The sequence below is a fragment of the Uloborus diversus genome, chromosome 5, assembly GCF_026930045.1.
Source record: "Uloborus diversus isolate 005 chromosome 5, Udiv.v.3.1, whole genome shotgun sequence".
NCBI lineage: Eukaryota > Metazoa > Arthropoda > Arachnida > Araneae > Uloboridae > Uloborus > Uloborus diversus.
In genome coordinates this window covers 145,779,471-145,803,216 of record NC_072735.1, presented here as the reverse complement: position 1 = coordinate 145,803,216, position 23,746 = coordinate 145,779,471, and the positions used below count along the sequence as shown (strand labels likewise).

Here is a 23,746-nt window from a genome sequence, read left to right as displayed (position 1 = left end):
CTGCAACAATAACGAGTTTGCTGAGGATCCAGATTCCAAAAAACATCTTGATAACGAAAACTTTTTGTTAGAAACTTAGGAGAAATCATTTGAAAGCAAAAAAACAGTTCAGCGTAATTTTTCTGGCCATTTAATTAAATGTGCACCATTAGAGGGGGTGGGGGGAAGGATAATATTTTAGTATATAATTTCGTTTTGGGAGGTGAACTACTGTTCTTATGGAGTGGACAGTCCTGATTTAATGCATTTTTGATTTGCATGAAATAATACTTCTTGAAATAAAAGGGAAGGGGGGGGGGATGAGGATTTATTTTATTTGGTGGAGCGGGGGGGGGGGGGGGTGCTGCAGCTTTGAGAGGAGGTGCATCATCGATTTTGGAAAATGGACACACTCGATTTCTAACTTTAACTTAGCATAAAATAATGTTTCCATATGAAACGTATGGAGGGGTTCGGGGGTACTGCTTCGTTTTACGGGGATAGGAGGGATCTGTAGCATTGGTGGGTTACGTCATCCCTCTTGGGGGTCAAACACCTTTAATTTCATGCTTTTAAATTTAGTAAAACATAATATTCTCACTTTAAATTTACTCTAAAATTTCTGGAAAAATACCCAAAACAGCAATTTTTAGATGCCCCCCATTCCAAAACCCGACGCACAATTGGGTGGGACTTTTTACCTGTTCTTTTTGGGAGGGTAATAAACAATTTGCACCAGGTTTAGCTTTTTTTTTTTTTGGATGTTTGGGTCCGACCCCTATTTTTACTGTACTATATATCTCGGGACCTAAAATCGTTGCTTTCAAGAAATAAAGGCTTCACTCTCACTCTCTACGTTTTATCTATTCTCAATTGACATCTCACAGTAGGAAATTTCATTATAAAAAGCAGAGCTGGCTTTCTTATTGTCCTTTGGCAACGGGTTAAATATTTATTTCAGTTCTCGCTCAACAATAGGTTAAAATAAATATTAATCATTTGGGAGATTTTGCCATCCAATGTTAAATGAATTAATTAACAAAAACGTTTCCGATTCGATCCATCGCGCTTCGAAACATGCTTGCCACAACTGAATTACATATAAAAAATTTGATAAAAATCGGTCCAGCCGTTTAAAAGCCTTATGGTGACAAATGTACGCACAGAAGATTTTTATATATTAAGATACTTAGAAATATAGTATATTAGTTAGAAAAGCAATTTTATTTTAGGAAAACCATAAAGATTTTATGAATTAATTGTTGGAGGAATGTTTAATATTCATATTTGTACCTAATTTCTTCGCAATTAATTAAACAATTGAGAGTAAAATCTCGTAATTTCATTTCCTCGTACTTAGAGATTTCTGTAGAAGAATATTGTTTGAAAATCTTCACTTTTTTTTTCGATACAATACGTAAATGGGCCTTGGTATGAAAAAAACCAAAGAAATAATTTACTGTGATAGTTCAGACAAGACATTATTAATTACAAATAACGAAGAATAAATTCTTGTTAATTAGTTCCCTCATAATCATAGTTATCTACGATAATTTAAAAAAAAAAGTAAAATTAAAATCACGCAATCTTAAACATGGAAACTGTTTTGCATTATCTAGAAATGATATAGAAGTCTGATGTATTACAGAACTTTAAAAATCAAAAGATCAACGCATATTTTGTTTAAAGATTTTAATAAAAGCTACAAATCATGTAATTTATTTACCTAATGTAACAGTGACAACAATTAGAAACAGTACAAGTAGGTTTTAAGAAAATCATTATGTTTTCCATTATAGACATTCTTTCTCCTGGTTTAATGCATTTAGGAATAACTTTTTTTTATCAAAGAAAAAAAAATCCTTTTAATTAAAAGCCTCAGTATGAAACAACTCTTTTGACAAATTTTACTCGTAATAATAAAGATTGTCATAAAAATTAATGTTATTGATTCTTCCCCATGCATACATAAGACTTTTTTTTTATCATATTGAGATTAGAGAAAAATTCTTTGAAAAGTGAAAATTTGTCATTAATTTTTTTTTTTTTTTTATAAGAGCACTGAGTTACATGAACATTTTCTGTTTTCATAATTTCATATATTTGATTTTTTCTTGCTCTGATTGCATCGGCTATCGGGGATGCATAAAGTGTGCAGGCATAAAAGCAATTTTATGCCTATTCTAAGTGTTCTTGGACTTCTTTAGTTATTTTTTCTGTCTTGTCATTTAAATATTCTTAGCGTCAAGATTAATATACACTATGCAGCGCTTCAATGGTACATAATCTATCTCAATAAATCTTAAGTAATCAAGCAAATTAGGGTGTTAATGAAGTGTAATGAAAAACTCACATGGTTAAAAAAAAAAACTTTGCTTGCCAGGGTTGTTTGGTTTAAACTAACGTGGTTTAAACCAAACAACCCTGATTGTACACATTTATCTAATTTAAAAACTATTTTATTTCTTTCACCACCGACAGGTAAAATGCCACCCCCGTTTCCGAAAAAAAAGGGGGGATCATCCGGGGTAAAATACCTTCTGCCACCCTCCTTGGATTCATACCCTGGTGTGCAGAAGTTTTTCAATAACACAGGAGGGAATCATTTGATCTCCTGAATACGCCACACATGCAAAATTCCTCTTTTTTTCTTTTTTTTTTTTGAGAATTAAGGCCTGTTTCATTTTGACATCTAGCTCTAGTCTTACCAACTCATCTTATCATTTTCCCCACTAACATAATCATTTAAGCATTTTACTAATTAACCACATTATTTTTTTCAAAATAATCTGAGTCAATTGCCATTGCCACTCCTCTCGTAGTTGCTCCCTCGGCGGGAGTCACCTCAGTCACTACCTGCTAGCGGCCTGATCGCAGGTAGCCATGCTCCAGTCAACACCTCTAGGTACGGCACTGGGTAAAGGAAAAAATTAAAGTACAACTAATTACAAATATAACTTACTAAGTAATAAGTTTCTTCATAATAGTAATTACAAGTGGGCAGGACAACTCAGTTTAAATACAGAGACTAACCAAAAGGCTGGTGGAAATTTGTAGACAAATGAATTTCAAGTAAATTTGTTATGGAAACGGAAAAAAGAATTAGTAAATACTAACAGAATTGGAAGAAATTTTTCAATACATTTTGCAACTGTAAGTGTTAACAGCAACAATTGTTTTGCAAGCGTTGAAATTGCATCATTTTAACGAAAGTTTGAATGACGCAATTTAAATGATTCATTTACACCAGTAATTCAGAGAATTATTCACAGTTGTGATGAAAAGTGATTCAGAAGTTTGTTAAAATTAATAAGCAGTTATTTGTGTCCCTTTTGACAATGATCAAGGGAGGGAAAATTTTAGAAATCTTACCAGCCATGTTCATTTTGTGCTGAAGGGTGGATCTTTCTTTTAGTAACAACACTTTAACGATAAGGGAGGCTGGGGTAATAAGAGATAAAAAGGGTAATAAGAAACAAAAAAATAATAATAAAATGTATACTAATATTCCAAATAACTTGAAACAAATACCTCATATTAACTGAGTTAAATGGACTCCTCTTGATTTTTTAGGCGATTATTCAACTTTAATATTTTGGTTAAATAAATGTTTAAAAATTTCAATAAATTCTTGTCTCTAATAACCCCATGTGGGGTAATAAGAGACTAAGGCTGCAACTCTTCATACATAGCAAGATAAAATCATGTGGAGTAATGAGAGACATCTGCAAACAATTTTGAATCCGCTAATATTTTAAAATGTTTGATATTTTCATCCGTTAAAAGATATTTTTTCTCAAAAATAAATGTTTACAATGTGTTTGTGAAATTCATTTCTTATAATACTAGGTCCTAAGTAATATAATATTAGACTTAATGATAGTTCTAAATAATGAACATAACCTAGGAATTGAAAAAAAACAACAACAATATAATTTTTAAAGTAGACAGAAAATATTTTAAAAGTTCTCCTAAGTATAGTCGAAAATATGTAAAAAACGTCTCTTTAAAGTATGAGTTATTAGGGATTTTTTCTAGTCCTTAAGTATAAATGAACTTAGGCTAATTATTATCTAATGAAGTAGTACTGATTTATTAGTAACTTACAGACATTCTACGCATAAAATCATACATTATTTTTCTTCGCCTCCCTTATGTATGATCTGTTTCATTCCATATAGTAAAGAATACATAGCATCAGCCCATGAAAGAAATTACAGCACAAAGAAGGGACATTCAGTTCCTCTGGTCTGTCATCCATTGCACAAAAGTCATCGGATTTTACCAGCTTCTTCAAAGAAACAATCAGACTCGATTTTTCTATATGTCTCTCATTTTATTTTTCCGAGAAGTATTTCTGTAGTGCTGCATTTATGAATCGCCATCTTTTTTTCCCCTCTAAAGATTTCCTCTTCTGCACACTAATTTGCCGAAATACAGAAATATTTCTTTGCTTACATTACCAAGAAGATTATATAGAAGCATCGTAGAGAGACGCCCACACTTCCAAGGACATGGCAAGACGTGGATCACGGAACGACCTAACTTCGATACTGAATTTCGGGGTCGGGGAAAGGGTCCGAGGTCGCACCTATTTGTGCCTGATTACTTCATTCCCCCGTTCCGATTTTGTGGGCTCATATAGTAACAGTGAGCCCCTCTTAGCGTTACGGCAAATATCTTAAAAGGACTTTAGGTAATCAATCTTTTTTTTTTTTAAATTAGTGTCATTTTACTTCTGCCAGAAAAGCAGTTCGCTCAAATCCCTCCCAAATCATAGGGAAGTATTACCCCAGCGTCACGAATTCTATTCTCTTCCAAGAACTGTTAAATTATACAACAGTACTTTCTGCATCCGGCAAGTACCTAACCTAGCTAGAACTTCTTAGGAGGGGAGGGGCCAAGGTTGAACTTCAAAACGGTACGAACTCCAAAAGAAGAGAAATGCTGAATCAGAGTTAATAGCGTTCATTAAGACAAGGCCGTATCCAGAATTTTTTTTCGGGAGGGGCCCGGATTAGCCATTGCCCTAACACACACACATATAGTATATATAGACACACCAAACGTATAAAAATGTTAACATAGAAGACTTTTTGTCTCGATTTTTAATGATTCCACTGTTTGGACTGTTGTTATTTTAATTTCTTATTATTTTTCTTATTCACCTTGTAGTGGTAAGGATAACAGGAGAGTATCCCTTTAAGTCGGATGTAGAACATCCATAATTTCAGAGGGTCCGGGGGGTTTTCTCCCGAGAAATTTTTGAAAAAATAATCTGTATTTTGAGGTCTTATATTAGATAATTGAGACTATAAAAATATGAAAAAAAAATAGGCAAACAAAGTCACTTAAAAGTTATACATTCTTTTGCAAATCAAGATCAAACAAAATAAAAATTGCTTGCTCGACAAATCATGGAACTTAATGGACAGAGAGGAAAAACGAGAGAGGAGAAAAGAGAAGCACCCCGCCATCTGCTCATATCGGCTTTTAGTGAAGTTTGTTTTTGATCACTCCCCCTACCCCCAATTTTTTTCCATTAAATGTCCTACAGTATGAAAATTGTACAAAACAGTTTAAAAGAAATGGTGTAGACATTCAGAAAATAAGAACGGAAGAGTAATATTCTGGCCATTTGGACAATTCATACTTTATTTTCTTGATAAGATACAAAATGGAAGAACTTTTCAAGGAATTTCAAAAACTTAAATAATTTTCAGACTCGCGAACAGTTGAAATTATTTGAAGCTTTTTATTTACACTTTTCAGAAGTTGACTGCACAGTCTTACAAAACGATTATAACTTTGTAAGACACATCCGTTTTAAGTTAAAAATAAATGCAACGAAATATTTCTCGAAACAAACTTTTTTTTTTCAATCACAAGTAGTGCAGAAAATGAGAGAGAGTAGAGTAAGTGTTATTTTTTCTCATATTTTAAGGTATTAACAGTATGCAGTAGAAGTAAGAAAAAAAAACAAGCAATAACAAAAGAACTTCCATGATACTGAATTCGGCATTAAATAAATGCAAGACAAGAAACATATCAGTCACAAAAATGATCTTGAAAATTATGCTACAGAAACGCGAGATTCGTGATTTTTGCATTTTTTACTCAGGATGTATCAAGGAGCTGAATTTGGCACATCTTGGTAACAAGATACTCGCCTAATCGGAAACTAGGGGCCCAGCCTTTGGGGAGTCCCGGCTCGAAATCAGTACAGTGTAAGTTTTATAAGAGTTTTAGGGGGAGGAGGGCAGGGTCGTGCGCAGAGGGGAGAAGGGACACCTGTTGGCCCGGGCCCGAGCTTAAATGGGGCCCAATATTTTTAAACCTAGGGTTGAAATTATGGGTAAACAAAATGGAGGGGGCCCAAAAAAAAGCATTTGTGACAGCCCCAAAATTTCTGTGCACGCCTCTGGAGGAGGAAGTGCACAGAAGTCAGTTCGGTAGACTTGAAAAGTCTACCGAACTGACAAAGGGCCTGCCTTGACCCTGGACTGCCCTGAATTGAATTGGGAAAGAGAGCAGGAAGTCCTAATTAAAGGTCTAAATTTCAAGTGTGCCTTGCAGCTAATGAGAACTAGAACTGCTTTTTCTGTATTTCTTCAAAATATTATAAATTTTGAATAGTAGCAAAATTAGGAATTAAAAAAAATTGTTATTTTCCTTTTCTGACAATAGGAATTTTAAAAAAAAGAAAAAAAAAAACCTTCTTCTGTTTTACGGTACAAAACATTTCGGGTTTCGGGGGGGGGGGGGCGTCAGTCCCCCCCTCGGGATACGGCCTTGCATTACGATTAATCCAATTAAAACTAAGTGTGAAAATTTAACACCCCCCAAGTTAGTTTTAGCAAGGCCCTACTAACTGAAAGTGAGGTCCAAGGCACACAATGCTTTGGAGGCCCCCTTCTGTATTCTATCACTTTAAGTCAACGCAAAATATTAAAATGATGTTTAGCAATATTTAAAAAAGGTGTGTCTTCAACTAATACATCATTAGTTTTTGTTATTTTCACAAAAACTAATGATGTTTCGATGGTATATATAAGTTTTTGAAAAACTTGGGGCCCCTTAGGAAGATGGGGCTCTTGGTCCAGGTGGCCTATACGGTAATCAGGCCCTGGGCCTGAGAGTCATCTAGTTGAAGCATTGCTTTTCTCCCAGCGACTGCAATTTCTTAGTGCGACCATGAGTCATGGAAAAACCTTTGCAAAAGAAGGGCGCTCTGCAGACAAGGGCTGAATTTTTTCCGTTGAAAAAAAGACTAGATACACTATTACAGCCTGTATAAGCATGATAAAAAATAAGTTGCAGTTTTCGCGACCCATAGTGAAGAGGTCATGTTCAGAATATCGTTGATAGGATTGGGAGTTGATCCTCGCCTTATATCGCTGCGGTAATACAGTTGGAACTAGTGATGTTCCGGATATCCGTATCCGCGGATATCCGAGGGAAAATAAAGATCCGTATCCGTATTCCTATCCGTTATTTTTTTGACGGATCTTAAACGGATCTTTTCTATTCTAAATTTTTTTAAATATTTGAATAAAAGACTTTTCTTTTATTCCCTATTTAAATTATAATGTATAATTTTCGAAGTCAATTTGTACCCTCCCCAACGCAAAAAGAAAGGGGTAATAAGTTTTAAAAGTGTGTATCTGTGTGTCTCTTTCTGGCATCGTAGCTTCTAAACAGATGAACCGATTTTGATTTTTTTTTTCTTTCAAAAGGTGACTTGATCGAAAGTGTTCTTAGCTTGGCTTCGTTTCTGTAGAACTTTAATTACTGGGGATATTAATTAAAACCGACTTAACGCTTTGCACAATCATGGTGGTAAAAACTTATCCGTACGTTAAAAATATTGGCCCTAATTGAAAGAATTATTTTCTGCGTTTGATATTTGTTTGGAACTTCTAAGTTATGTACAGTAAAAGCTATAATCTTGTTAAGTAAATTTTAAATGCAATTCTAAGCCTTTATACGCGTGATTGGTAGCGATTTCATAGTCGGAAAATGAGGAGAAAAAGGTCAATGATTTAAAATTTCTATCTGCTGTCCGTTCATATTTGTGAACAATGTGTATTCTGACTCGCGAAATTCATCTTAATATGAGGTCGGCCCTCTGGGACTTTTTTATTTTTAATTTTTAATTTAATATAAGTTTTTGTTATTGATTTGGGGTTTGTGTTATTCTTCATTTTGGTTTTTCTCAGCATACTTCAAAAAAAAAAAAAAAAGACTGAATTCCCTATTTACTGTTTGTAAAGGTGTTCCCGGCTCTGTTATTTCGTCGGTCGGAGTAAGTTGGGTGGAATAGGTCAGAGCTGCATTTATGCTGAAATAAAATGCGAAAAATTATTTCTAGCCTGTCCATTAGCAACTTTACACCCTTACTCCTGTATCCTAGATCTACCGAGCAAGCTAGAAATTTTTTTTTCACATTCTATTTAAGCATTAATGCAGCGCTGACAGATTCCTTCAAACTTTCCCTCAATTTTAACGGAGATTTCTTTAAAGAGTAAATCATAGTCTTGATTATATTTTCGTCGTAAATGACATTTTTTGAAGAAACAGTGCCAATACCCTGACGGGAATACCTTCCGTAACAAATTTTACACTTGGATAGTTGAATTGTGTAAAGAATTTTTGAGGTCCGTATCCGTATCCGCGGATTGTGACACTAATGATACGGATCCGCGGATCTACTTTTTTAACGATCCGGCACATCACTAGTTGGAACCTATTATTCTTCGCTTGATACAGAAGCAAAATCATCAAAACAGTGTCTTTGTTTATAACCGTGGTGGGCACATGTGCAGAGGCGGAAACTGCAGCATGCACAATTTTCTCATCAGCATTACGATCAATGTTTAGAAACACCCTTGTTTCCGCAACAAATCACTTATTAAAAAAATCAGCCTAAGATTTTCCGTTAAAATCGAAACCCTCAAAATTTGTGAATAAAAAAGAAGAAACATGCGAATCGAAAAGACGTAACTATGGCAACGCCAAATAAAGCATCAATAATTTGAATGGAAATGAGATTTTTTGAACTTGATTAAAACTGCTTGTAACTTTTTTTTCTTTGGAGATAGAAGCTAAGTTTTTCGACCATTAGTCGACTTAGATCTGGAGTAAAAAAGCCCGCTCTTTCCAGTGGTGTCAAAAAGAAAACTGTGGGACAATTCCTTCACTTTTTACTGATAGATTTAATGAGGAAAGTAGTTCCTAAATTTTAGCAAAGCCTAAAAAGGTTCGAGCTAGAAACGCAAATAACTCCCGCCGTATTTAAGTTAGAGCATTGAAACAAATTGCGTAGAACGCGGAAAATTCTACCCTTTCCAATGATATGTAATATTAATATTGCAAGTAATTTTTCACCCCTTTAATCGGCAATAATAGGCAATTTAAGCGAAATTTGAGCTTAAAAATTAATTACAAAAAAACTAATTCGAATTTTAATAAACAAAACCCCAGGTGCAAACCACCAGGACTCGAAGTAATTTTGTACAAAATTTCAAGGATGTAGGTGCTATGGGGTCTCCTGGACACAGACCCGCCACAGACTTCCTTTCAAAATTTTCTTTGACTTCACTTTTTTTAAATATAAAGAGATACAAGGGAAAAAATGTATGAAAAAAAAATCTTTTTAAATACTTAATTGACGCTTAATCTGCGAGTGTGGAGCTACTTTTAGTTCCATCAATGGGGTAAAAGATTTTTTTATTTCGGAATTCCGTTGCCTCTCAAAAGTGTCAGTTTGGTATCCTCAGTTGGGGAAAAATAATTTAAAAAATCTAAATTGGCATCTTCAGTTCGCGATTGAGGCTGAAAGTTAAAAAAAAATAATAATAATAAGCTAAAAATTTAATTTTTCTAAAAATAATAATATTAGTTTTTTTTTTTTTTTTTTTGATGCAACAGCCATAAATTGCCAGTGTATATCTTAAGTTTGAGCCTAAGAAATATTTTATAGCTTTTACGTAAGATCTTTAGTTCGCGCACATGACTTAGAATGGGCAGGAAATTTTAGCCCAATTTAAGGCGCATGCGCAAACGAAAGATCTTATGTAAAAGCTATAAAAACTTTTTTTTAAGTTCCAACGACGCTATATACTGACAATTTATGGCTGTTGCATTATAAAAATATATTTAAAAAACTAATTTTATTATTTTTGAAAAATTAAATTTTTAGCATATTTTTTTCAAACTTTCAGCTTTATACGCGAACTGAAGATGTCAACTTAGAACTTTTTTATTATTTTTCCCCCTTTTGAGAGGTAACGCAATTCCGAAATTTAAAAAAAAAAACGATTTTTTTCGAATCACCCTACTGTTGAAACTAAATAAGATGATAGTAGTAAAATTTCTGTGAGACCAAACTAAAAGTTAACTGAGCATTAATCTAACAAGTGACTGAGTGAGGAAGACTCAAAGTCTCTTTAGTACTGGGACTCCATATCGCCAAAATTGGAATCCGTTGTCCCTAAAGCCCCCCATCCCTCTCCTCGCAGTGAAGGGAAACTGTTAGATGGTAAGAACATAAGTTGTTACATCACAAGAAATAAGTTTTTAGACATTTGACGTCGAAAGTTTCTGAGCAATGGGATTTAAAAACATCCATCTCTCCCGCAAAGTCTCAACACATTGACTAAAATTTGGTTTTTTAAACCTCAATGTCAAAAAATTGTTATGGAACGGCTTCAAACTCTGCTCTATCATCAAACGTGCTCGTTAGGAGTTCTCCGAAAATTGCTTCAAACTTTTAAAGTTTTCAGTTTCAAAACATTTCTAAGGGATATTCTTAACGTGTGAGTTTCCTCTCTCGAAAGGTAGCGTCATGTTGCGTTTTTAAAATTCTAACTTCGATAAATTTCCATAGAAGCGGCCCCGAACCCCTCTTAGCCTTTTCCCTAAGGTCACCTCTGATAGCTTGAAATTTAGCTTTAAGAAAATTTCACGGAACAGCTCCACTCAACTTTCCTTAAAATAGACTAAATAAAATTGACGTCAGTTTCGAAAAACATTCTAGAGGCTGTCATCTCCTTTTTCCATTGTAGTTATCTAATTAGCCTAAAATTGCGTTTTTACACTTCAATATTGAAAAAATCTCGGAAGATTATTCAATCACCTAAGTTACTTTAATTAGAGCCGCTATATAGATAGGGGATTATTGGTCTTTGCTTTAATTGCTTCAGTTTTGAAATAATTCCCCCAGTCAATGAGTCAATAATCCATATTCTCTTTCACCTAATTTTACCAAAAATTGCCTACATTTGCTATTTTTTGCATCAGTTTTACAAATTCTTCCGGACGAGGGTTAAATCCTTGAAGAAGAGGAAGTTCGAGAAGGGAGAGGGGTTCAAAATTCGATTTTGAATCCCCCTCCCTTCTCAAAATTCTTCTGACTACATAAACTAGGTTTTTAAGACTTCAGTTTATAAAATTTTCCAGGGGAGGTTGCCCGACCTCCGTCCTATTGCTGATGTCACCAAAGACAGTCTAGAACTACATTTTTAAGTCTTGTAGCATTTGGTACATAATTTTTCTGTCAAAGCACTAAATTGCGCATCAAAAATTTCTCAGTGTTAAGTTGTCTAACTTTTTTTTTTAAATTCACTCTCATTCTGTTTTTGTGTCTCAAATGAAATGAAATATTCTATAAAGGGCCCTGACAGAATTTTCCTATCGGGCCCCGCATTCGTTAAGGCTGGCTCTGCCAACAGTACAAAATTGAAAAATAAAAAAAAAGGAAAAATTTCTGTTAGTATTCTGGATCCATTATCCAAATTAAATGCTTCAACTTTTGATTCCTTTGAAGACTCGTGAAGTATTTTCAGTACCCATTTAGGTCACCAATTGTACTTTTTTCCCTGACAAAAGAAAGGTTTACAGTATCAAAATGGCAGATATTTTTACCAGTTTTCATACTGAACCTAATGAAATACAAAAATTACATCAGTAAAGAAATTTGAAGATAGTTTTGGATTTGTTTGTGGATTGAGATGTTCAATATTCGTGCATAAGTAAGAGAGTTTGCGGGCTCTTCCGCGATTTTTTTTTTTAGGAACTCATTTTTAGAAGCTCTTTAGTGACTAATTGAGAAAGGGAGGTTTAGAGGATCCGGAAAATTTAAAAAAAAATGTTAAAATATAATTATTTGCGATCTTTGGTGGCTTGAAGGGAAAGGATGATATTCAGGAATTCTCTTCAGTCGTTTTTTTTTTTTTTTTGAAATAAGAGCTCCAATACACAAATTTTAGATATCTTTAATAATACTAAAAACAAGGGGGTTTGGGGGGTTTTCACTGAAAAATATTTTGGATTTGAAGTCCTAAAAATGCAATAGTAGACCACCTTTGATGACGTAGCAGAAGACATGGGGATCAGAACTTTTCTACAGAAATGTTTCGATGTAGAAGTTCCAAAAATGCAGATTTAAGACTATCTTTGAATGATGTTGAAAGATAAGGAAAGAAGGACTTCGGAGCTCCTCTCTGGAAATTTTTCGAAATTGAAGTCCCGAAAATGCAGCTGTAGGCCATCTTTTATAACGTTGGGGGAAGGACTATAGCTCGGAACTTTCCACCGGAAATTATTTGAAATTGGAGGCTTGAAAATGCGATTGTCGGACATCTTTGGTAGCGTTAAGAAAAGTGATGTTATCAGGAGCTGTCCCTTAACTTTTCGGTGTTAAAGCTTCAAAAGCGCAATGTTAGAAGATCTTCATTGATGTTAGGGGAAGTGTTTGGGCTCGTGGATCTCCCCCGAAATTTTTTCGGAATTGAAGTTTTAAAAATGCAATTGAAGGCCCTCTTCAAGTACATTAGGCGAAGGCATGAGGTTTAATTCCCCCCCCCCCCCTCCCCGGAAATATGTTGGCATTAAAGTTTCAAAAACATAGTTAATGATTTTTTTTTTTTTTAAGATGTTAGGAAAAGGTGAAGTTTTGTAGTCTTTCCGGGAAGTTTTTTGGAACTGGAGTCGTAAAAATGTAGTTGTAGGATGACTTTGGTAACATTAGGTAAAGGAGTGGGATTTAAGGAATCTTCCGCGACGAAATTTTCGAACTTGAAGTTTCAAAAAGTCAAAGTTTTTGATGATCATCAATGACAATGGAGAGAGGGAGTTCAGAGACTCTCACCAGGAAAATTTTTAGAAGTAATGTCGTACAAATACAGTTGTAGGCGATTTTTCGTGATGTGTGGCAGGGGGAGGTTTGGTGTTCTTCTCACGGAAAATTTTCAAATTTACAAAACTTTTTTGGGGGGCAGGGGGGGGGTCGCCCCCTGTAGATCTGCCACTGACCTTGCCTTACAATGTTACCGAGCAGTTTCTTTTTCCAATGAGAAGCAATTTGCTTATTCAGAGCCTGTTTAATCTTCCTGGAGAACTAACCACATGGGCCAAATTTTATTATTAACACCTTTTCTCCTGAACTGAGCATAATTCCCAACGGGTTTTCCTTAAATTCCGTCCACTGCAGAGGGATATAGCTATTTTTTAATTCTGACGAAAATACCTCTTTCAAACTCTGCCTTAGTACAGCTAAACCTGTGTTTCTGAAATCAGGCACAAACATAAAATTTTCATCTTTGTACATACAAAATTTGAAATTCATAACCTAATACTGTTGCGGTCCTTACTTCCAATGTGACTTCAAACACTCAACCCCTGAACAAAACTTCCCACGTCACAGAAAACAAGATCCAAAATCACATCCTGCCATGTTCTCTCTATACAAACACAAATGTGACGACCAGCAACAGGCTCTGGGCCCAGCTAGACTGGTTGTAGTTAGTCTAGCTGGGCCCAGTAGTACAACTTGGTCAAAGAAACAGTCACCACACACACAATTATTAGCTCAGTCAACCAGTGGCATAGCAAGGATTTCATTTTGGAGAGGGTCCAATCAGTGGTGTAGTCTGTAGTCAGGATTTCTCTGCGGGGGGGGGGGGGGGGCTAAAGTGGCGTAACTACAGCAATACCCCGCTGCGCTGGAGGGCCTGGAGTCGGAAGAGGGCCGAAAATTTTTGAGCTTTGTTTTCATTCAATTTGATTAAATTTCTCCGAACATCAAACTTAGTTTTAAAAGCTTATACTGGTTCTGGGGCCCTCTAGAACCCCAGAACCTATTGACCTAGGGCTCCCGATTAAGTAATCGGGGGCCCTAAGCCAAACACTTATTTGGGGGACCTCATGTAGCCAAACATTACAATTTTTGCTATTTGCTAAAACAGTTTTAGCCATTTGGGGCCCCCAAATAGGCCCCCAATAGACCCTAGTTAGCCTATTCAGTAAACAGGCCCTGAGTAGAGGGCAGGGGGCCTATGGCCCAACTTCCCTACGAGAAAACCAAACCTTGGCTCGGTGCAAAAAGTACCATATTGCCCTCCCTAGGCCACCTGCCCACGGAAAGAAGGGAAAATTCCTGAAAGAAAAGGAAAAGAAGGAAAAAGCCCTGACCGTACCAGAGTTCAGAAAAAGACAGCCAAAAGAAGCTTTTGGGTAGGGGGACTTAACCAAGAAGGTGGGAAAAGGGGGGATCCAAATTTAAGATTTTGGAACTTTGATTTTCAAAAAATGCCAGGAGAGTCCTGGAACCCCATCCCTTCTTGTCAGGTCATCAAAGGTGGCATACAATTACGTTTCAAGAATTCAATTCTGAAAAATTTCAGGGGGAGAGCCTCTGAAAACCCTCGTTCTATTTTAAATTACCGAAGACCATCTAACATTGTGTTTTGTGATCAAAATTTTTTTCCCAATTATTTTTCATATTTGAACAGCTTCCCCTTACAAAACATCCTAAAAAGCATTTTTGGACCACTTTTGATGAAGTTAGGAAGGGATGAGAGGTATTAAAAATTTGCCCCTTAATTTTTCGAAATGGAAGATCCAAAAAGGCAGTTTAAGGACGGCTTACAATCTCATTTTCAGCCTACTTTCCCAGTAAAAGTCAGAAAAAGAAGGAAAAGCATAGGAAAAGCATGAAAGAAGGCATTAATGTATCTTAAAAATATCGCGAAAAACAAAAAAAAAAAGTCAAAAATAAATAAAATAATTAAATAAATATTGAAAAATTAAAAATTGGAAAGTAGGGTATTGAGATGGGAAAAAATGTCTGTCGGTCTGTCCCCCCCCTCCCCCCTAATAACTTTTGAATGAATAGTCTGATTCGAACAAACTTTTTTTTTTTGTTCGAAAGATCTCGGCGAGGACACCTCATTCCCATAATTCACTTTTTGATTTGAACTATTTTTGTTCCATTTTGAATACTTCAAAAAAACTTAACATTAGCTCCTACGGGGAAATTCAAGGTAATTCCAAACTGTGAGGCGAATTTGCTTCAAACAAACTTAGTAGGAAAAAGCTTTTGATGAAAAACTTAAATATAAAATATCTTTTTGATTTGAACAATTTTCTGTTCAATTTTGAACAGTTCAAATTCCTTAACATTAGCACCTACCGGGAAACTGAAAGTCAATGTAGATTCCGTACTTGAAGGCGGATTTATTTCAAAAAAAATTTGGTTGGAAATAGCTCTTCACGCCAAACTCAGAATTTAGGGGCACCTGACTCTGAATCCGACTTCTGTGCCCGACAATTAATCGGACTCCGACTCCCCGACTTCGACGCTTTGGCAAAAATTTATACACGGAGGACAAATGACTGACTCTGATTCTTGGATATTCGTTTCCGACTCCTTTATCCCAAAATGAGATTGAATACAACTCCAACTCCGCATCTATGGTTTTAACTGTGAAATAATTGTTGTTGATATGACTTGTTTTTATTTTCACGCTAAAGTTTTAATTTAGCTATTCAGTTTTCGGCGAATAAACTCAAAGTCATTTATGTTTTTACATTAAGATATGAGCCGACGGCTTTTTTTTTTGACAATGAAAAGTATTTCTTTAAGTTGACATTTTCTTGTTTTTATTTATTTTGGTAAGTATTCATTTAAAAAATTATTTTTGGCAACAGGGGAAAAAGAAACCATATATTTTTTTTTTGATATGATATATTTATTTTAATGAGCTTATTAATTTTTATCATTAATTTTTCGTTTTGAAAGCTGTTAAAGAATTTTTTTTAATGGAAAAAAGTGTACTAGTTGCTTTGTTTAAAAGGTGCTGTTTTTTTTATTTATTTATTTATTTTTTTTATTCATCTAATTTTTTTAGATGAGTGAGGAATATTTTATTCCTAGAAATTAGCTTAAAATAGCGTAAAAAATATGTTTGAAACAATTTGCGATTCTAGCTATTTTTGAGAATACTGATCAGGTACTAGAAAGTAGTATGGGTACGGGAAAGTAGGCTCGTATAGTTCTAGACGGAACTTCTTGTTAAAAGTTCAGTTTCGAAAAATTTACAAAGAAGATCTCCAAAACATGCCATCTTCTTAATATCACCTACATTCGCCTAAAACTGCGTTTTTAGAACTTCAATTTCGAAAATTCTGGGGCAGAGTCCCCAATTTAATCCTGTATTGTAACGTCATCAAAGGTGGCCTACAATTTGTTTTTTTAAGAGTTCCATTTCAAAAAAAAACGGAAAGAGCCTCCAAATCCCCCTTTTCATTAACATAACGGAAAACGCTTTTAAAACTTTAATATTGAGAGATTTTCAGAAGAGTCTCTGACTCCTTCGCTTCAAAGGTGACTCCCAATTACGTGTGTAAAATGTTTCGAAAAATTTATGGGTAAGACCCTCGAAACTTCCATCCTCCTAACATCACTGACAAACGTTTGAAATCACTATTTGGGAAATTCGAAAAACTCCGGGGGAGAGTTCTGAACCTCATCCTTTCACCTAACGTGTGATCTATTGCATTTTTAGGTACTCCATTTCGAAAAATTCCCGGGCATAACCCCGAACACCATTGTTTTAACATCCTCGATGGTCTTCTAAAATTGTGTTTTTCGAATTTCCAATACCAAAATATTTGTGGAAGAGGGTCACTGACCCCTTTCCATTACGTTACAAAAAATGACTCGCAATCAAGGTTTCAAAACTTCAATTTCAAAAAGTTTACGACAAATTGAACCTTTCTTCTTCCACATATGGTCTGAAATTCCATTCTTAAAAGAAAATTTCAGAACAATTTTAGAATTCTCCGGATTTCTGTTGCTAATGTTCCCTTTCTTAACTAAAAACTCACCCCCTCTCTCTCTCTATGTATAAATATACACATAAACATATACATATATATATATATATATATATATATGTGTGTGTGTATGTGTATTTGAAAAAAAAATTGTGGGGCCGACAAAATCGAAAAATTGTACAACAAATATACATTAATACAATGTTTAGTAGGGGGGCCAAAATCAGATTTTGCGGATGGGCCGAAAATTTGAAGTTATGCTACTGGGGGGGGGGGGGGGGGCTAAGAAAATTTGACATATTGATATGGTGATCTTCTTAAAAAAAATAAACAAAATAGATTTTAGAGATGAAATTTTTTTATAAAACTGTTATTAATGACAAGTAATAATTTTGAAAGCATTTGAATTAAAAACAAGGAAACAAAAATTAATGTAAAAAAAATTAGAAAATTACAACAAAATTACAAAAGTAATCCTCTATTGGACACAAGCAGCAAAATTTAAAACAAAATAGAAATTTGAAAGTTACAACAAAATTACAAGAGTAATCCTCTGTTGGAAATAGTCATTTTTTAGTAACCTCACCGAGAGTTACATATTCATCAGCATAAGAAACAGATAGCAAAGCCAAACCTACCAACCTATTTTTGCTCATTTTACTACTCAGATATGTTTTAATTCTCTTTGAGTATAAGAAACTTCTTTTGAAAGAACACATTGTAATAGGAAGTGTGCTTAGTATTTTTAATTAATACTATTCAAACGGAATACTTATTTGTTCTACGAGGAAAATGAAGCCAAAAATGAAAGTTTCAATATCATTCTTACTGTCATGAAGCATGACCCTAAAAAAATACTAATGAATCTACTCACCAGCAGAATGGTTCCTTTGCTACGATGGGGATGCTCTGAAAGTATTTTCTCCGGTTCTCTGTCTTGTTCCGAAGCTATATTCCCCACTTCCACAGAAAGCCCACGTAGTGACAAAATTCCATGAAATTTGGAGGGAACTAGACAAAGAAGTGACTTTAGTTCGATTCGGAACAGGTATATTCTCAGAATCTGTATTTTGTTTCAACGAACACCAATGTTTTGGATGCTGGAGAGGAATATTTTCGCACTAAAGAAAACTAGAGAATCATTGCAAAATAAAGCTCTATGTATTACAGCCGCTCCCCCCCCCCCCCTTCCGTATAGTTCATTTTACTGAATCAATTTTCCCTTTAAAAAACTTTCTTTTGTATGTAATATATTTTACAAGAAATATATATATTTATACTTTTTCTATTTTTTTACTGGAATGTTTTTTACTAGAAAAATGGAAAGTTGGGAAAAAACCCTTTCATTTTCAAATTATCAAACCTTAAGAGCCATTGTCTGTAAGGATCAGGCAGGTTGTGATTGTTGACATTTTTAATTTTCTTTATTTTTTCAAATGTTGTTCATTATCATGAATGTAATGTTTGTGCATAATATGAGCTTTGTTTGCCTTACCGTTTTTGGGAAATTAAATTTTTTAATTTAGGGGGCGTGGCACATTTTTGCGTGTTTTTCAAATTTGCAGGTTTTAAAGTTCTTGTTGCTTTAAGCTCCCCTATAATGACATGAATTTTTTAAACTCTATGCTATTATATGATCTTCTTAGATACTATTACAACTATCAAATAGGTGTCACTACGAGGGCGACGGCCACAAACTCCGTTTAAAAATGACCGAAAATGAACTTTTTCACTACATTCAATGCCAATTTTCTCAAAGCGCCTTCATGATAACACCAACGTTTTTTACATAAATTCCTAGCTACACTTGCATGCATCAAAAATATGTAATAAAATTGGTGTCACTATAAGGGCGCCAGAAGATATTAGAACTTTTATGTGATAAATTTCACAAAAATGCAAATGTTTAAAAACCTAACTACTACTCTCGCCCTCATAGCAGAGATCTGAAACTAATTAAGTTTGATAACCAACATGTTCATCTAACATATGAACTAAAAAAATCGGTGTCACTCCTATTACTTTCGGAAATATAATCATTCGAAATTAGTATGTTATGGAGTTATTTAAAAAAAGACTTTTCTAATTCGAATGGTTTTTTGCACGTTTTGTTTTAAACTTTAATATAAAATTACAGTAGTGACACCTAAAATAATGTTTCTAATGCTTTTTATAAAATAAAGCTTTATAAAAAAAGCATTAGAAACACAGTAAATATATATAGGTACAGATGGACGTGTTGTGTAATGTGCATTACAGGCTAAAATAGTTGTACTAATATTCATATTTTTTCAACCATACTAATTTTTTATCTGTTATTTATAAATGCAACTATTTATAACATAATGTCTTAAATAGTTATGAACATAATGTATTATATAGCGAGGATTCAGAAACATAATTTGAGGATGACGTTGACTGAAACAAAGAAAACATAAAAAATCAAATCACCCAGTTTCAGAGTTTCAGAAAGACGGTCATCTCTTATTGATATCTGGTAATTTTGTAGCACTAAAGCTTGGGAAAACATGGTATCCCAGAGAAATAGAAGTTGACCATTTGGCTAATCAGAATACAACTAGTCCTTCATAGCAGAGATCTGAAACTAATTAAACTTGATAACCAACACGTTTGTCTAACATTTGAACTAATAAAATTAGTGTCACTCCTATTACTTTTGGAAATATAATCATTCGAAGTTAGTATATTGTGGTGAATTTTTTTCATTTATTATTATTATTTATTTATTTTATTTGTTTATTTATGTATTTTGTTAATTTAATCTTATCACACCCAGATAGTGTTTTAAACATATTTATTTTTAATTTATATTGCAAAGAAGCAACGTTTAACATAAACAGCTTTGGGTAGTAAGAGCGTCTTTATCTTGAATAGAAAATGCTTGTTTTGATATAGGTACAGGTGGATCTATTGTGCATTATATGTTTAGATTATCATAGCAATACTCGCCTTTTTTCCGGTTAAATAAATTTATTTATTCCAATCCTTCTTGCTATGCATTTCACCTTTACTTGCAAATGGTCAACTTCTACTATTTCTCCGGGATACCATGTTTTCCCAAGCTTTAGTGCTACAAAATTACCAGATCAATAAGAGATGACCATCTTTCTGAAACTGAGTGATTTGATCTTTTATGCTTTCTTTATTTTAGTCTACGTCATCCTCAAATTATGTTTCAGATTCTGAATGCTCGCTATATAATACATTATGTTCATAACTTTTTAAGACATTATATTATAAATAGTTGCATTTTTAATATAAATAACAGATAAAAAATTAGCATGGTTGAAAAAATATGAATATTAGTACGACAATTTTAGCCTATAATGCACATTACACAATTCGTCCATATGTACCTATATCGATTTACTGTGTATCTACTGCTTTTTATAAAGCTTTTTTTACAAAAAGCATTAGAAATATATTATTTTAGGTGTCAATACTGTAATTTTATATTAAAGTTTAAAACAAACCGTGCAAAAAGCCATTCAAATTAGAAAAGTCTTTTTTTAAATAACTCCATAACATACTAATTTCAAATGATTATATTTCCGAAAGTAATAGGAGTGACACCGATTTTTTTAGTTCATATGTTAGACTAACATGTTGGTTATCAAACTTAATTAGTTTCAGATCTCTGCTATGAGGGCGAGAGTAGTAGTTAGGTTTTAAACATTTGCATTTTTGTGAAATTTATCACATAAAAGTTCCAATATCTTTTGGCGCCCTTATAGTGACACCAATTTTATTACATATTTTTGATGTATGCCAGTGTAGCTAGGAATTTATGTAAAAATGTTGGTGTCATCATGAAGGCGCTTTGGGAAAATTGGCATTGAATGTAGTGAAAAAGTTCATTTTCGGTCATTTTTAAACAGAGTTTGTGGCCGTCCCCCTCGTAGTGACACCGATTTGATAGTTGTAATAGTATCTAAGAAGACCATATAATAGTATAGAATTTAAAAATCCATGTCATTATAAGGGCGCTTAAAGCAACAAGAACTTTAAAATCTGCAAATTTGAAAAACACGCAAAAATGTGCCACACCCCCTAAATTAAAAAATTTAATTTCCCAAAAACGGCAAGGCAGACAAAGCTCATATTTTGCACAAACATTACATTCATGATAAGGAAAAACATATGTGAAAATAAGAAAAATTAAAAATGTCAACAATCACTAATGCCTTAAACTGCCTGATTCTTACAGACAATGGCTCTTAAACATTTGAGAAAATGTAGTTACAAACTATGAATTTTTAAATTTCTAACGAATGTGATTGGAAGAGGGGAAGAACAAATTGTACCAAATTCAGCTCCTTGCTACATCCGGTATCCAAATGGATGCATGGAAATCATGGTTCTCACTTCTGTAACATGTAGCTTGAGATATTTTTTTGTGATTCATGTTTCATATCTTGTTAATTATTTAATCCCAAATTCAGTACTTTAAAAAGTTCTTATGTTATTGCTGGCTTTCATCTTACTTCAACTTAATCTGTTTAGCACGATATAATATTGAAAAAAAATATTGCTCTACCTCTTTCCTTTTCCACACTACTTGTTCATGAAAAAAATATTGTTGTAATGAGAAATCTAGTTTTTGAAAAAATAAAAACTTACAACAAAGGTTTCTTACAAGTTTAGAACAATTTGATAAAACAATATTAAAATGTTTGAAACTGAAAATGAAGTGCTTATAAGTTTAATTTTTGCAGAGTCTTTGAAAATAATTAATAAGTCTTTGTGTTTACTTGAAATGTACTTCAATTTTAATTTCTTATCTAGTGTATAAACTTCAAATGGTTTGAATGACTAGGATGTACTCTCTCCCCTTACCTATTCTCTAAATCTCCAAACCATTTCTTTGAAGAGTTTTCTGGATTTTTTACTAGTTAAGGGGAGGTAGGGTACTTTGGTCTGCTTTTTTACTTATCACTTTTTTATCTCATGAAAAAATGTAATGATTAGTTCTATTTTCTACAATAAGTTTCAATTAAGACTTCTCAACACCAAAGATTTTTTTGAAAGTGTTGAATTGATAAACTTTGTTTATGTTAATTTTTTAATGGAACCTCCTAAAGTGAACCAACGTGCTCCATGGGTGAGATACCTTGGTCCGCCTGGTGGGGCACGTTGGACCGCATAACTCAAACAACATTTGTTATAATTTTGTGATAAATACTATTAAACTTTGTAACTATTCCTTATTCTCTGTTGTGCGTAGAGTAAAAAATATTAAGTTTAAAGAGCAATATAACATATTGAATTGATTTTTTGATAAATCCTCTTTATTTAAAAACAGCAATAAGCATTCACCATTAGTATGCAATTATTTTTTTAAAAATCAAAAGAAAATCATTGAATATTGTTATAATTATTGAGATTTAAGAACAAAAAAAAAAGTTTTAAAATTATGTGGGGTAGATTGGTTGGGTCCAACGTGCCCCACAAAGATTGGACGATCGTACCCTACCTTCTTGATCTGAAAAAGTGATGTCATAATTATTTTCTTTTTGATAAAAAATGAAAAAATTGCCAATTATATCCAACTAAAGAAAAATACTTTAAGAAAGGAATTCATTTTTTTCCCCGCAATTTTGATGAAAACCATTAAGGAAAATTAAGTTACATTTTTCTGAAAATTACTCAGAACTACTGAAATTAACACTTTCTGGAATAAAATTTGTTCAATATAACTGTACCATGTGATTTTATTATAGAATTTTTAGGATCACAGGTGCTATTTGTTGGTCATAAAATAAAATAAAAAATATTAAGCATTGATCTTTCTCCTGTCTATCAATGTCAATGATTTGTTGAACCAAAAAAAAATTTCATTTTGCATTTTCTTAAATTGCAAAAGAGTGAAACTGACACAAAGTTTTGGTTTGCTTTTTTTTCCTAATATTTTTCTAGTTTGAACTGTGCTTTATAAGGCCTCAAAAGCCGGACTTTGCATGTATTTCTCAAAATTGTCCCCGGACCCCCTCAAACTGAGAATATTCCATATCGTCTTTAAGGTGGTCTTTGAATCACTCTCGTGATACTCCCTCTCTTCCAAGGTCAAACCTAAATGTATATAAGTGAGGATTGTGTGGAGAAAAGAATGTTTTGCTAACTTTAATTAGGCATGATTAGGGTTAAATTATATTGATATAGATTTTTTTTTTTTTTTTCAATAAATTCACAGGGGTTCCCACCAGGCGGGAGCAAAGGCTAAAACTGAGTCACTGAAATCTTTAAGGGGCTGGTTCTAGAGACATTTACCCACTTTCTCGAGGGGTCACGTTCGGGGCGGGGGGGGGGGGGCATCACTCTGGCAGTGGGGATCCCAGTAATTAATATTTTTTTATTGGGGTCCCCTCAAAAAGTCATTGCCCAGGTCCCCGCAAAACCTAGACCCGCCACTGATGAAGATAACTAGTTTTTTTGATTTTAGATTTCATTTGCATTGTTTTTTTTAATGCTCTCAAATTCTCATAGAAAGTTGTAATGCTCGACTGTTGAAGAAAGAATTAATTACAATGAGAGCACGTGAACATAAACTAAAAGCAGGATTCAAATATTTTCATCTTGCCGAAAAATATTCCCAAGCTTAGGGCAAACAACCAGTCAATTTAATTTTTTT

The 23,746-nt window shown here is 33.8% G+C and overlaps 1 protein-coding gene across 1 annotated transcript in view; it reads right to left on the bottom strand.

The window, feature by feature from the left end:
* LOC129222211 (zinc finger MYND domain-containing protein 11-like) overlaps positions 1 to 23,746 on the bottom strand; it is a 68,849-nt gene that overhangs the window by 44,802 nt on the left and 301 nt on the right. The window lies entirely within an intron of this gene.